The sequence below is a fragment of the Hyperolius riggenbachi genome, chromosome 9 (assembly GCF_040937935.1).
Source record: "Hyperolius riggenbachi isolate aHypRig1 chromosome 9, aHypRig1.pri, whole genome shotgun sequence".
NCBI lineage: Eukaryota > Metazoa > Chordata > Amphibia > Anura > Hyperoliidae > Hyperolius > Hyperolius riggenbachi.
The window spans coordinates 249,772,563-249,787,638 of record NC_090654.1 but is presented as its reverse complement, the minus strand read 5'-3'; the positions used below and the strand labels follow the sequence as shown (position 1 = coordinate 249,787,638).

Below are 15,076 nucleotides of genomic sequence, written 5' to 3'. Positions count from 1 at the left end.
AGAGGACAATGTTCTCAGTCTTAACTCGGCTGAAGCAATCCGTTATCAACCACCTCGGCCGCGTTTCATCTGGTGTGTGTTTATGGAACTTAATGGTGCCCTTTTTGCATTTGCGCGTTTGCTGTTTATAAGTGTATAAATGGCTGGTTGTATCAATGGCTGGTTATATAAATAGCTGGCTGACTTGATAGCAAACTTCCACTGAACTTAGGCATTTCCAGGCTAAATGCAAGCATGAAGAATCACGCTGCCATGATAGCCGAGAACCGTTTAATTAAACCCTGTAATAGTGAGAGTATGATATTTCCTTTGTCACTTGTATGGCAATTACAGACTAATGCTCAGCTTCAAAGAGCTGAAAATGCAAATATTTCCAGGCTGGAAGAATTCTATTCCCCCCGGCTGCATCTCCCCCCGTGGTTTTGTTTGTTAAAGAAATAAACCAGATCTCATCTCGAAAAAAAAACCAAAATCAGTAAGTTACAAAAATAGGACAGTTACTAATTTCCAGGTGGCCAGGCTTAGATCCAAATCTATTAATACTAAAACAATTTTTAATATATTCTGAATTGTGGGTGCATTCATTGCTGCAGGAGTATCCTGTTGCCTCCTTCCTGACCCCGATTCCAGCAAAAGCAACCTGCCTCTAGATCAAATTCCGGCCCGTGGGCCAAATCTGGCCCTCAGAGCCATTAAATTTGGCCCTCAAGGGGTTTCCCGACTTTACATTATGTTTGGCCCACTCTAGACCACTAGGGAAGCTATATTGGAGGTGAAACCCTAGAGCACCAGGGAAATAATATGGGGAGGTAGGGGGGAAGCAGTTAACACTAGAGAATTGTATAGGAGAGGATGGGGGGAACTAGACACCAAGGAACTGTATAGGGGAGGGAGGTGGACCACTACACACCAAGGAACTGTATAGGAGCTGGAGGGGGTTGGGGCAATTAGACACCAGTGAACTTTATAAGGTGGCCAGTAGACTTGGCCCGCAGCTAGGTCCAAGTGTTCAATTTCGGCCCACTTTTATATTTGAGTTTGACACCCCTGCTCTAGATTCACCATCAAAAGTTATTATCCTTATATTCTCCTAATAGAAGCCCAACGTGTTAGGAATAAGGTTAACAGTCTGGCAAAGTATTCGGCATTAGCTACATTACAATTATGCACTTAGCACTCTAACAAGATTCAATAACATAATGATCTACGAGAAAGGGTGTTCATGATGTCAGTAGGTTATTCCGTGGCCATGGTCTGTTACCATTCTGTAAATATACTACAGTCATTACTTAAAAGAGACACTGAAGCGAAAAAAAAATGATATTATGATTTGTATGTGTAGCACAGCTAAGAAATAAAACATTAGGATCAGATACATCAGTCTAATTATTTCCAGTACAGGAAGAGTGAAGAAACTCCAGTTGTTATCTCTATGCAAAAAAGCCATTAATCTCTACGACTTTCAAAGTCGTGGAGAGGGCTGTCTTCTGACTTTTATTATCTCAACGGTAAGTAAACAGTTTTCTTTTTATCTGCCAGAGGAAAGGTCATTAGTTCACAGACTGCTCTGAAAGAATCATTTTGAATGCAGAGTGTTGTGTAATCTGCACATATTAGAGAATGATGCAATGTTAGAAAACACACTATATACCTGAAAATAAAAATATGAGAATATTTTCTTTGCTGCTAATCTTCTAGTAATTATTCATAGTACACAACCAATTCATTATATCATATATTTTTTTTTCGCTTCAGTGTCTCTTTAAAGAGAATCTGTATTGTTAAAACCGCACAAAAGTAAACATACCAGTGCGTTAGGGGACATCTCCTATTCCCCTCTGTCACAATTTCGCCGCTCCTCGCCGCATTAAAAGTGGTTAAAAACAGTTTTAAAAACTTTGTTTATAAACAAACAAAATGGCCACCAAAACAGGAAGTAGGTTGATGTACAGTATGTCCACACATAGAAAATAGATTCATACACAAGCAGGCTGTATACACCCTTCCTTTTGAATCTCAAGAGATCATTTGTGTGTTTCTTTCCCCCTGCAGCATCTTCCACTGAAGTGTCAGGCTGTTTCTTCCTGCAGAGTGCAGACAGCTCTGCCTGTATGTAATTCCTCAGTATGTGAAAGCCCAGCCAGCTCAGAGGAGGATTTATCCAGCTTGTAAAAGATAAGAGAGAAGAGAGAAGCTGTCCTAATCTAAATAATACACAGGCAGTGTGCAGAGAGGGGCCTGGAGGGGGGAGATGCATCACAGAACCACAACACTGAAGAACTTGGCAGCCTTCCAGACACAGGCCGACAAGTCTGACAAGAGAGAGATAAGTTGATTTATTACAGAGATGGTGATAGTAGAACGTGCTGCAGTAAGCCAGAACACATTAGAATAGCTTTTGGAACTTGTAGGATGATAAAAAACAGGATGCAATTTTTGTTACGGAGTCTCTTTAAAGGATAACTATATGTTTAAAGCATTCTTCACAGGAGGCTCTACAGTGCACCTATCATTAGAGACTGGTGGAATTAGGCTGGTTTCACAGTGGGTCATTGCATTGCACAGTGAGATAACAGGATTGCAACAGTGGAGAGGAAAAGTTGTATTGCGTATTATGCATACAGTGAAGCATACAGTACATAAAAAGTATGCTTCAGTGCAACTGTAAACGCACACATTGTCCCATACCCCAGAATGCCTCACATTATTCCAATGCTAATACACCGATGTGAGCGCACTATCACAATGTAGTCACTCACATTGCGTTTGCCACGCTATCAGGAGCGTAGCTGCAGCACTCAGGGCTCCCAAACAAAATTATCGTGGGCCCCCTGTACTCCCCACACATAGTGGGCAGGCATTCGCCCACTGCTCAGATGTTACCAATAGATGTTGTGCTCTAGAGCAAAATACTCTGAAAATTAAGGCACTGGGAAATTTGGGTGCAGGGTAAAGCCAAAAAAAAGGCTCACCCTGCTCGGGGGTTAATAACTCTTCCCCCTCCAGGCCGCCGTGGACTCTGGGCTAAAACGAAATTAGGATGCCAGCTATTGCTGATGGCAGAATTCCGCTGTTTTTATAGTAATTTGGGCTCCGTCTTAAATTAGTGACTGAACGGCGATCTAGCTGTAATTCATATTACAGCCTATGGTGGCGCTGGCTGCCCCCAAATCTCCAGCGCCCTTTTTACCTGACTCGCAAGACTAGTCCCTTAGTCTTCTAATTAACAACAAAACGCAGAAGCTTTGGGGCTCTTATGCTTGGTACACACGATACAGTTTTCTAGCAGATTTACATGCCAGGTCGATTTTTTTCCAACACGTCTGTTCTGAATTTTCAGATTTTCCATTTATTGTATGGAAATCGATAAGAAAATCGATTCAGATCGGACATGTTGGGAAAAAAATCGATCAGGCAAGTAAATCTGCCAGAAAAATATATTGTGTGTACCTAGCAAAGCATTAGAGAGGAAAAAGTAGGGCTGTTTCTGGCCATTTTTGTGCCCCAGGCAAAACACATATTGTGCCCCCCTCACTATCTTATGAATAGGAGGATCAAAGCCTATAGTAATTAGTTTTGCCAACACAAATACTGTATATTGAAGGGTTATGTACACAAATGATGTTTCTCAAAGCAGGTCTACAAAGTAAGGGCTGGTTCCCATTGGGCGCTTTACCGCGATCGCGTTTGTGTCTGCAATGGTGATTCGGCAGCCCAAATCTCACGATTTACTGCAATTCACGCTTGTGATTCCCGTTCAATAGAAACGCTGCATGCCACTGCAGTGTGAATATATCCATAGGGATACATTGTAGCAGCGCTTTGCTGATCACCGGCGATCACCAAAGCGCTGCAGAATTGCCCCAGTGTAAACCAGCCCGAAAAGTATTCATTAAATATTACCAGGCCAGATACACCTAACCAGCCCAAACTCACTGATTCCAGTAAATAACCCCTTCCTCAAATTGTTATAAGGGGTGTGTGGCTACTTTAAAAAAATACAATTATATGTGTATGAACAGCATTTCTGTACTGAGGAAGTCCTGCTAAGATGCTGTATCTGGAAGCTTACCTGCAGTTAGTGTGAAATGGCCTCTCTGCCAAGAGGAGTAAGTTGGAGTCAATGAGCACGTGGAATTGCATCTGAGTGAGGGTGCTTTGTCATACAGGACTTTAGGTGCTCTTATAAGAAGGCCCAATTGATACTGTGCGCCCGGCGGACTTGTATGGTCCAGCTTGGTTCACACAAAACTTGAAAAGGACTGGACGTCCAGGATTATATGTGTGGTGTGGAAGTGAGTGTGCATGTTCATAGGAGCGCTCCTTATGGAAACCAGTGTGTCTGGGGGATTTTAATGGGTTTGGGAGGGGTGTGGGGAACCAGTTTATATCCACTGCAAGTTTGAAGTAATAAAGTTTTGTACGTTTATAGTAGATGAGTGGCGGGTTCTCATTTGTGTACTAGTTCAAGAAATTTTGCACCCAGCCTTCCCCCCCTTATTTTAGGGAGTATACTATACAATTGAAGACCTGTGCATCGATTCATTGGTTGTATGTACAGCATGGGCCTTACAGGTCTGAATATTGTCCTAGAAATCGAGAAGTGTTGTTAACAGGTAAATAGAACCTGCCATATCCTTGTTATGCTAATCATCGGGGCCCATTTAGGAATTAAAATTAACATCCATCCCTGTTCTAACCGAATTAGCAGTTGTATATAAGAATCCCATAAAGCAATGTGCTAAGAATAGCTCTGTGCTGCCCCCCAAGTGCCACCCCAGGCACCTGCCTGGAATTCCTATGCCTTAAAACAGCCCTGAAAAAAGAGACTACATAATTGAGATTGCATGCAGTCACCTGGCCTCTTCCCTAAAATATATTAAGCCTGGATTGACTGCCCCCTCCTGGCATACCCTAAAAGCTTTTCCAGCCTGTCCTCCTGGTGTGCTCTTGCTACTTGTTATCTTTCAGTAATCTCTGCTGTCCCGCAATGCTGTCTTCCTTGTTTTCCCTAGAACTCTTGTTATCTTGCCCTCCTAGTCTACCTTTGCCACCTTTCTGGCCTCTGACAGATTCGCTGTTGAGCTCCTACCTTTCTAGCCTTCCCTAGAAGCCGTACTGGGCTGCCCAGCTGCCATCTTGGCCTCTCTTAGAAGCACTAAGGTGCTCTGCTCCCTTCCTGGCTTTCTTTGGAAGCCTTACGGGCTGCCTTGCTCCTGGCCTTCTTTGGAAGCCGTTATGGTCTGCCCTGCTCCCTGCCTTCTTTGGAAGCCATTATGGACTGCCCTGCTCCTGGCCTTCTCTGGAAGTTGTTATGGGCAGCCCTGCTCCTGGCCTTCTTTGGAAGCTGTTATGGGCTGCCCTGCTCCTGGCCTTCTTTGGAAGCTGTTATGGGCTGTCCTACTCCTGGCCTTCTTTGGAAGCCGTTATGGGCTGCCCTGCTCCTGGTCTTCTTTGGAGGCCATTATGGACTGCCTTGCTCCTGGCCTTCTTTGGAAGCCGTTATGGACTGCCCTGCTCCTGGTCTTCTTTGGAAGTCGTTATGGGCTGCCCTGCTCCTGGCCTTCTTTGGAAGCTGTTATGGGCTGCCCTGCTCCTGGCCTTCTTTGGAAGCTGTTATGGACTGCCCTGCTCCTGACCTTCTCTAGAAACCACACTGTATTCACTTTGGTGTCTTATTTCATTCTTTTCTTTTTTTGAGCAAGGTGCACTTTAATTATGATTTATTTGACATCAGATAACCAAGGAACTTGTACACAGATAACGCTCTACCATTAAGCAGTACACAGGACTAAGAAAGCGCGTTTCTGTTGTCCTGGAGGTGATCTGTGTAGGCCAGAGATACATCATAAAAGCTTGGCTTCCCTCTGTACAAACATTATCAGATGATGACATGTGCTTTCTGGAAAATCAATGACTAATCTGTGATATTTTTCCCCGTTTCCCTTATATCTGTTTTCCAAATTTGTGACTTCCTCGAACTGCAGACCACAACAAAGATACGTTATCCTAGCGGGCAGATGAGTGTACCGCCAATGTGAAATATCCCATTTCTCAATTTCCAGGAAAGTCTAAAGAATAGAATACGAAAACCAGATCTGGAGAGTTAATTAACTTGACCAATGCAATTATTTTACTTAGGAAAAAAAAGAACTGCAACACTTAAAGCATGTTTTTTGGGGGTTTTTTTGTTTTTGTTTTAAAACAAACCTGTGAGGAGAAAAGCTGCAAAAGTTAGATGCATAAGTAGTGGGAAGCTTCTGGACACTCCACGGGCTTTCCGAATCCACCACAAGCCCACCGCTGCTATCCGGGACCCTTGTCTTCTTACATTGGGCACAAGAACAGCTCCCCTAGCTCCTGCGCTGGGGGGGGGCAGTAAACTATAGTTACGCCCCTGACTGTCCATGTACAATAGAGACTGTACTGCACATGTGCGAGTATGGTCTGCACAGCGAAGCAGGCAATTTGGGCACCCACTAGCCCCGGAAGTCTGGGTGCCGCCATAGGTGCCTATAGAAATATCAGCATTGAGGGGTAATTGGTGCACCTGCAGCGCCTGATAAATAGCAGGGACTGGTACACTGCCTGCGATTTATCGGGCATCATAGGCATCAAAATCACGCCTTATTGCTCATATTTCTATAGGCGCCTATGGCAGCACTCAAGGAATTATTTGTTTTTTAATCTTGTGGGGGATGGTGTTAAGGTTAGGCGTGATGGGTGACTAGGATTAAAGCGGAACTGAAGATTGCCATAAAAACAAACAGTTTCACTTACCTGGGGCTTGCCCAAGCCCCACGCAGCCGTCCTGTCCCGCGCCGGTCCTGCGTGATCCTCTGTTCTCCCGCCACGGTGCAGTACGCTAAGAAAGATATGCATGGCCCGGGTGCGCAGGCGCAGTTGCCGTCGACTTACAAGTCAGCAGTAACGAAACTGCACCGCGACGGGAGAATGGAGGATCGTGCAGGACCGGCTTGGGACAGGACAGCTGCAGGGGGCTTTGGGAAGCCCCAGGTAAATGAAACTGTTTTTGTAGCAATCTTCAGTTCCGCTTTAAGCGTCCGCTAGGAAGTTTGTGCAAGGGAGGGAAGCAGGAAAAAAATTCACATGCTCCTGCACATGGTTTTTGGCAGTTTATGGGGGGGGGGGGGGTTATTTCCTAATTGGGTGCACTTGCAGTTGGGGAGAGGGAGGTGGAGGGGCCCCCAAAGCCTCTGGGCCCGCCTGCAATGGCAGGAGTCACAGGGGTGGGGTTAGGCATTGGGTAGCAAGTTTGTGCGGGGAGGAGGATTACTGAGCACCAAAATCTCCATGCACCTTTTTTTGATAGATGCCTGCACAGACCTAATAGCATGAAGGCACTTGGTAACTAACCAGGGAATGGAGGAGACACGTTCGCCCCAGGGAGGAGGTAATATATAAGGCTTCTGCTGCACTTGCCGCATTATTACATTGGACACAAGAACAGCCCTCCAGCTCCTGGCCTGGCTGCAAACTATAGTTACGCCCCTGGCTGGAACAGTTGGTTCAAGAAAGTTCAGAGAAGCCTCTGGGCTATCCTCTGGATGTGATCACGGGGTGGCAGGGAGGAGGGGCCCAGATTTCTTCCTTCTTCAGGGGCCCATACACCTAACGTTTTTCCCGCGATATACAGCAGATTCGATTACTGTGATCAAATCTGCTGTGAATTCGTTGCGCAAACGCTGACAGAACGATCGATTTCAGTCTGAAATCTATCGTTCCCATCGATTCCTGCCGAGCCATCCGTGCGGAAGATTTTGCTCGATCGCTGGCGAGTCGGGAGTGTGTTGATAGCGACATTCGAATGCCTGACGACCGACGCTAGTGACAATACATTACCTGCTCCACCGGCGCGAGACCCCTGGTCTCCGCTGTCTTCTTCTCCGCTGGGCTCAGAGTCCGGCTGGCTTCACTTCCTGTCCCTGCAGGAAGTTTAAACAGTAGAGCGCCCTCTACTGTTTAAACTCCCCCCGGCAGGAAGTTCAGTGAAGCTGGAGCCGAGCGCGGAGAAGAAGACAGCAGAGACCGGGGGACTTGCGCCAGCCGTATCAGGTAATGTATCCAGGGGGGTCGGCGGCAGCTTCACAGATGGTGAATCGGTTTTATGCTAAAATCGATTCACAATCTGTTTGCAGTAAAGGCAGCCATACGATCCCTCTCTGATCAGATTCGATCAGAGAGGGATCTATCTGTTGGTCGATCTGATGGCAAATCGACCAGTGTATGGCCACCTTTCTTCTTTTACCAGCCCCCCTTCCTCCTGTGCTACTCTGGCTCTGACCTACAGATCAGTGCGGTTGCAGTGACAGAGCTTATCGAATCGCCTTGCTGGTCTCTCTGCTTCTCGCCCTGCAGTCACAAAGTGTCACTGTCCTCTCTGCCTTCTTCTCAGTCTGACACATGTCATGTGACGTCCCAAGAAAATCAGACTGTGAATAAGGCAGAGAGCAAAGAGGACCTTGACACCTAATGGCTGCAGGGGGAGCACCTAAGAGACCCAACGGGGGGATAGGTAAGCTCTGTCAGGACCAGGAGAGCAGAGGAGTGGGACCCTGGTGGAGGAAGGAAGAAGTCCAAGCACCTCCTTCCCACTGGGCACGGGGGTGAAGGGGGGTCTGATTGTAGGAAGGGGACCCCCCCTAAAAGTTTTGCAGAGGGGCTTCACCAGGTGTAGTCACGCCCCTGACACAAAGAATTGGAGAGCGGGATTTGGCTGTATGTGTCATCTTATGCTTGCCAGTGTGTAACTGTATATAAATGTGTTCTGTATCAGACAATGGCTTTCTAGCTGCTGGACATCTGAGGACAGGATTCCTCTCAGTTGACCAGTGGCTTCAGGCAGCATGTGTTTCCTGAGAGATACGCAGGACCCAGTGTCCTTGTTTACTTGTGTCGGGTGTCTTCATTGTGCACTAAATCCCCACCCTGCCCTCATTTATCTGCTTCACACCAGCTATTCAGATCCTAACAATGGAAAGTCCTATTCCTCCAACTTGCAGTTATTATCACAACCCACGTCAGAGTTTCACCCCATTGTTTTTGAACATGGTGGGGTCACCATGTATCATAACAGTACCTCTGCTTTTCTCATGGTCGCTGTCCAAAATCGCTCCAGAATGGATGGTGGAAAGTCTAGTTTTGAAAAATAACAGCCTGTGTTGTAATTCACTAGATGGAGGGGAAAGTTACGTTTTACTTACCTGAGGCTTCTACCAGCCCCATGTAGTCTATAAGGTCCCTTAGTGATTTCCCGGTCCCCCTCCGTTGTCCCACTGTAAAGTCTGCAATACGGCCGCTTAGGGCTGAATTTACCATAAGGTACTGTAGGCACGTGCCTACAGGTGCCTGATGAAGGAAAGACAGCTCACTAACATACCATAGTATCTCCCTCTCTTATTGGCTATTCAGAGTCCTGAAGAGAGTATAAGTGAGAGGTTACTCAGAATCAGAGTTAGAATAGTTTATTTTGCCAGGCATTACTGGGTCCTGCCCAGAATCGGGTTTGGCACAACACAAGGCTCAGAATAGATAATATAGTATAGAAAATAAGTACACACCAAGAACATACTGTAAACGCACAGTAACCTCATGCAAAACGGTTCTCAAAAACGACATGGAAAAAAACAATGATCAGTTAAATTTTTGAAAGTCAGGTTGACTGGTTGGCCGCAGTTTGCGGTGGCAGTATGTTAAGGGAGTTCAGGAGGCTGACAACCCGTGGGAAGAAGGAGTTCCTGTGTCTAGCTGTCCTGGTGGAAATGGCCTGCAGCCTCCGACCCAATGGGAGCGGGTTAAGGAGGAGCAGCAGCCCGGGTGTGAGGGGTCGCTGGCAATCCTCAGTGCTCTAGACCGCAGTCTGGTGTTGTAAAGGTAGTCAAGTGAGGCTAGGGGCCTGCCATTGATCCGCTCTGCTGATCTGATGACCCTCTGCAGTTTGTGCTTGTCACCAGCAGTGGCACCAGCATACCACACCAAGATGGAAGAGCAGAGGATCGACTCCACGGTGGAGGTGTAGAAACATATCAGAATGTCTTGGGCCATGCCGAACTTCCTCAGTTGGCGGAGGAAAAAGAGTCCGCTTTAGGTCATTCCTCTCCCTCCTGTAGTCCTCCAGGATGCTAAACTTGTATGCCGATTCCTTGTGGTTCCACAGTAGCCGTAGTTTGTTGGAGAACCACAGTTTGTTGTTCGGGTACACCTTGAAGGATTTGGTCGGCACACAGGAGTCCTCAAAGAAACTGATGTAAAAGTGACATTAACTGCCCATTCATCCAGGTTCTGTGCTTCAAGGGCCTTCCATTCGGTGCAGTCAAAGCAGGCTTGAAGTTGGAGCTTGGCCTCGCTTGACCACACTTTGGTGGATTTCACTACCGGTTTTGCCATTTCTAGGTGCCTCCTATGTTGCTGTCACTTACAGTAAGTAGTAGAAATTGGACAGAACTGACAGGTTTTGAACTAGCCCATCTCTTTGGGAAGTGTGTGTGTGTGTGTGTGTGGGGGGGGGGGGGGGTTAGGGTTTTCTCTCTTTTCAAGGTGAATGGCAGTTGCTCTGTCCAACTGCCAAAAAAGTGTGCAGTTAGCAGGGGGGCTGGCCCGGCATCTTTGTATAAAATCTTTTTGAAGGAGTGCCTTTATAAAGCATAAAAGACCTGCTGAGAATCCCCCATGAAGAGATGGACTACTACCTACTGTAAGTGACAGACATATAGGAGAAAAGTTATTTATGGTTCATTTTACTCTGTAAAAAATGTACCTCTTATTTGTATGTGTTTACGTGTATTATAAATTTTACAATTTTTCGCAATAGTGGTCTTTTAAGCCCTTGTTGTGGTTTCTTTATAACTTTTTACAACAAATGAATATTTTTTTGTTATATGTATTTTTGGTCAGAAAGTGGGCCATAGTTCGAGAGCTGGAACAGAGCAGACTTATGCCTATTGTTCAGGCACCATTACGATGTGACAGGACCGAGTGCAGCTCTGTGTGACTCCTTTGTTATCTCAGTGCGAAACACAAAGAATGTTGTGTCAGCTGGGATTTTCCATATCGTATCAAGCCTGAGTGGGAGCATGCAATCACAAAGGGTTTCCCACCCAAACCCACAGAGATCTCTTCATGAATCATAGCTTTGGGTGGTTTCAATCCACTTTGTATGAATTTGTGACTGAAATGACACTTAGTAAAAGCAGCTCTGTTTTTCTGATAGATGACGATTTTGGGTGTGAAGAGAACCTGTCACCAATTCGCTTTTTGTAATAATCTGAAAATATGGCCTTAAATTTCCTTAACAGTGAACGCTTTACTTGCTGGGATAGATGTTTGTCCTGTTATTTTATTACGTTGACTTTCTGATTTTTTTGCATAGTGTTAAAGCCTGATGATCCAGAGAATGAGGCAGAGATAACCATTTTGCATCTGGCATAGCTGACAGATATTGATGAGGCCTCATGACTCATCTGTACAGCACTTGGATCCAGACTGTCAGCCAGGGGATCAAGTCCCAATCCTTGCAGGCAACAATCATAGCGCATGCCCCCTATGAAAATAATAACCAGTCATGTTCTCTTAAAGGTGGTGTGAGTTAAAGAAGAGTTTCCCTTTTAAAGCAAGTCTGTTTTTGATTTTTTTTAAGTCCCTTTCAGAAACTGAAAATTCCAGAGATGGGTGAAGGAAAACACTGGCCACCAAAGGCTGTTATTTCTTCCACTGTAGAGGAGGCAATATAACCATAAAACCCTCTACCAAAAGCTGGAAATACTTAGTTGAAAGGCCTCCAGATAAGCCCTTACCAGATCTCATCTCATAATATCTCAGGTTACCTCTAATTCACCTAGAAATAAATAATTTAGCTTTTATATCATAATTATAACAAGTAACTTGTCTATATATCTTATCTAAAGTTTAGATAGTTTACACAGCCAATCTCGCTGCAAACAGCTTCAACAGTTTATGATTATTGATTCTTGTGATACAATGAGAGCCTTGTTCTGTTTGTCACATTACATACAGGCAAGCTAATCTGCATCTCCAGCCCTCAGCCTGTGAAAATGTCACTCCCCTCTCCTCCTCCCTCCTCCCCTCTGCCTCTGAAATCTCTGGCTAGTAACCTCTTCCTACTCCTGCCCAGACTGAGCTCCCATAAGCCCTTGCTACTAAGGCTCAGAGTGCCAAGGCACTCTGGAGAAGCTGTTGGCAAGGCTTGTTTAGTTTATAGGGAATTAGAGTATTAAAACAAAAAAAGGATTTGGCTTGAGGAATGCCCTATAAACTATATAAAAGGAACACAATTTTGCAATGAGTAAAAGTTTATCACTTTAAGTCTCAGCTCACCACCTGGAACCACAGCGGTCTTGGGTAAAGGGAGTTTATTGTGCATGAATACAATGTGTTTAGTTGGACAACTCCCACTTCATCATGTAATCAGTGCCACAAAAGCTGCTAGGAATGTATGCGAGCGCCTGCAGCTACATTTTATGAATACGGCTGTAAATTGTCTGTCTGCATACCTTACCATCCCTGTGCAGATCTTATCAGCTCTCCACATAAAAACCCAGTACAGAGTATGAAGAACAGACAGTTCCACTGGAAAGACTACCTATAAGGAATAATACACATTTATTGTGTTCTCACTCACAGCCTCATTTTAAGACTATGTTTTTTATTACACTTCATACACACTCCAATGAGTTCTGGTTCACCATGAGCTTGCTGGTTAGTCTGTACCTCTGGGTGTTTCAAGCCCTACTCCATAGAGCCAAATTAATCCATGCCATGCACTGATGAGGATCAACCAATCCGAAACAACAGTCTGAATGCATGTTGGATTATTATGGCTCTGTACAAATTAACAAACTGACACATTATTGCATTCCAGCGGATCTGGAGGTGTGTTTAGCTGCTAAGGACGACAATGGTTAATTTGCATATATTCAGCAGTGATGAACTGGGAGACATCTCGAAGCTCACTCCAACCTGAAATATCACAAATTCTTTCTGTTTTAAGAAAGCAAACTTTTGTTTTCCATAGCATTTTAGTAAGGGGGCTTTTAGGACCATTGTACACACTCCAATGAGTTCTGGTTCACCATGAGCTTGCTGGTTAGTCTGTACTTCATACATATAATCTACTTGTTCAATCGAATCAATTTGATAATATTGCAGTAGGAGAACAGAGGCGCCAGCAGAATAAAAGTGGATAAAACCTTTAAAATTTGCTTGGAGGAAGTGGTGGACTTACCTCCATAAAGCAGACACGAAAGACTGTCTGAAAAGTAGCAATCACATTTATTATATAGTACCCCAAAAGTGCAACGCGTTTCGCAGGCCGAGCCCGCTTCATCAGGCAATAAAGTGGGGACAAAACAGAATTCCGACTGAGGCGCTACACCTGCTATTGCCGGAATTCTGTTTTGTCCCCACGTTTATTGCCTGATGAAGCGGGCTGGGCCTGCGAAACGCGTTGCACTTTTGGGGTACTATATAATAAATGTGATTGCTACTTTTCAGACAGTCTTTCATGTCTGCTTTATGGAGGTAAGTCCACCACTTCCTCCAAGCAAATTTTAAAGGTTTTATCCACATTTATTCTGCTGGAGCCTCTGTTCTCCTACTGCAAAATCGTGTCCACCCCTGGTGGAGGGGTGATCTACCCCTTTTTCTCATCTACAGAGAGCGACTTCTTAGCCCTGAGTGAGGACAGGTCTAATCTCCTCACCTACCTATACAGTGGTTGCCTATGTGGCAACCCACGTTTGTGAGTATATTCTTCTCACTGATTTGCCTTACTTCGTTTATGTTTTATCATACTACACTATATTGGGCTCTTGGTTTCTCTACAATTTGATAATATGATCTATTCAGTCATACAGTCTCTAATGCATACATGTCAAACTCCAGTCCACTGGCCAAATCTGGCCTGCACAGCCATCAAACATGGACCCTAAGTGGTTTTCCCACATTGCATTATATTTGGCCCACTCTAGACCCCCAGGGAAGCTATATGGAGGTGAAGCCCTAGATCAACAGGAAAGCCAAATGGGGCAGAGAGGGGGAAAGCACTATACATCAGGAAACTGTATAGGGCAGGGAGGGGGCCACTAGCCACCAAGGAACTGTATAGGGGAAGGAGGGGATCACTAGACACCAGGGAACAGTATAGGGGAGGGAGGAGAGCCACTAGACGCCAATGAACTGTATAGGGTAGTGATCTGCAAACTTGGCTCTTCAGCTGTTTAAGAACTACAAGCCTAACAATGCATTGCAGGAGTCTGACAGCCACAGTCATGGTTCATAAAGGCAAATGCATTGTGGGACTTATAGTTCCTTAACAGCTGGAGAGCCAAGTTTGCAGATTACTGGTATAGGGGAAGGAGGGGGCACTGGACACCAGGAAACTGTATAGAGGAAGGAGGGGGTCACTAGACTCCAAGAAACTGCATAGGAGAGGGAGGATGGCCACTAGACACCAGGGAACTGTATAGGAGAGGGAGGAGGCCACTAGACACCAGGGAACTGTATAGGAGAGGGAGGAGGCCACTAGATACTAGGGAGCTGTATAGGGGAAGGAGGGGGTCACTAGACACCAGGGAACTGTATAGGGGAGGGAAGAGGGCCAATAGACACCAGGGAACTGTATAGGGGAAGGAGGGGGCCACTAGATACCAGGGAACTGTATAGGGGAAGGAGGGGGTTATTAGACACCAGGGAACTGTATAGGGGAGGGAAGAGGGCCAATAGACACCAGGGAACTATATAGGGGAAGGAGGGGGTCACTAGATACCAGGGAACTGTACAGGAGAGGGAGGGGGCCACTAGACACCAGGGAACTGTATAGGGGAAGGAGGGGGCCACTAGATACCAGGGAACTGTATAGGGGAAGGAGGGGGTCATTAGACACCAGGGAACTGTATAGGGGAGGGAAGAGGGCCAATAGACACCAGGGAACTATATAGGGGAAGGAGGGGGTCACTAGATACCAGGGAACTGTACAGGAGAGGGAGGGGGCCACTAGACACCAGGGAACTGTATAGGGGAAGGAGGGGGCCACTAGACA

At 45.7% G+C, this 15,076-nt stretch overlaps 1 protein-coding gene across 1 annotated transcript in view; it reads left to right on the top strand.

The window, feature by feature from the left end:
• Positions 1-15,076, top strand: part of RHOJ (ras homolog family member J) — a 127,379-nt gene that overhangs the window by 62,097 nt on the left and 50,206 nt on the right. The gene's annotated exons all lie outside the window — the stretch shown is intronic.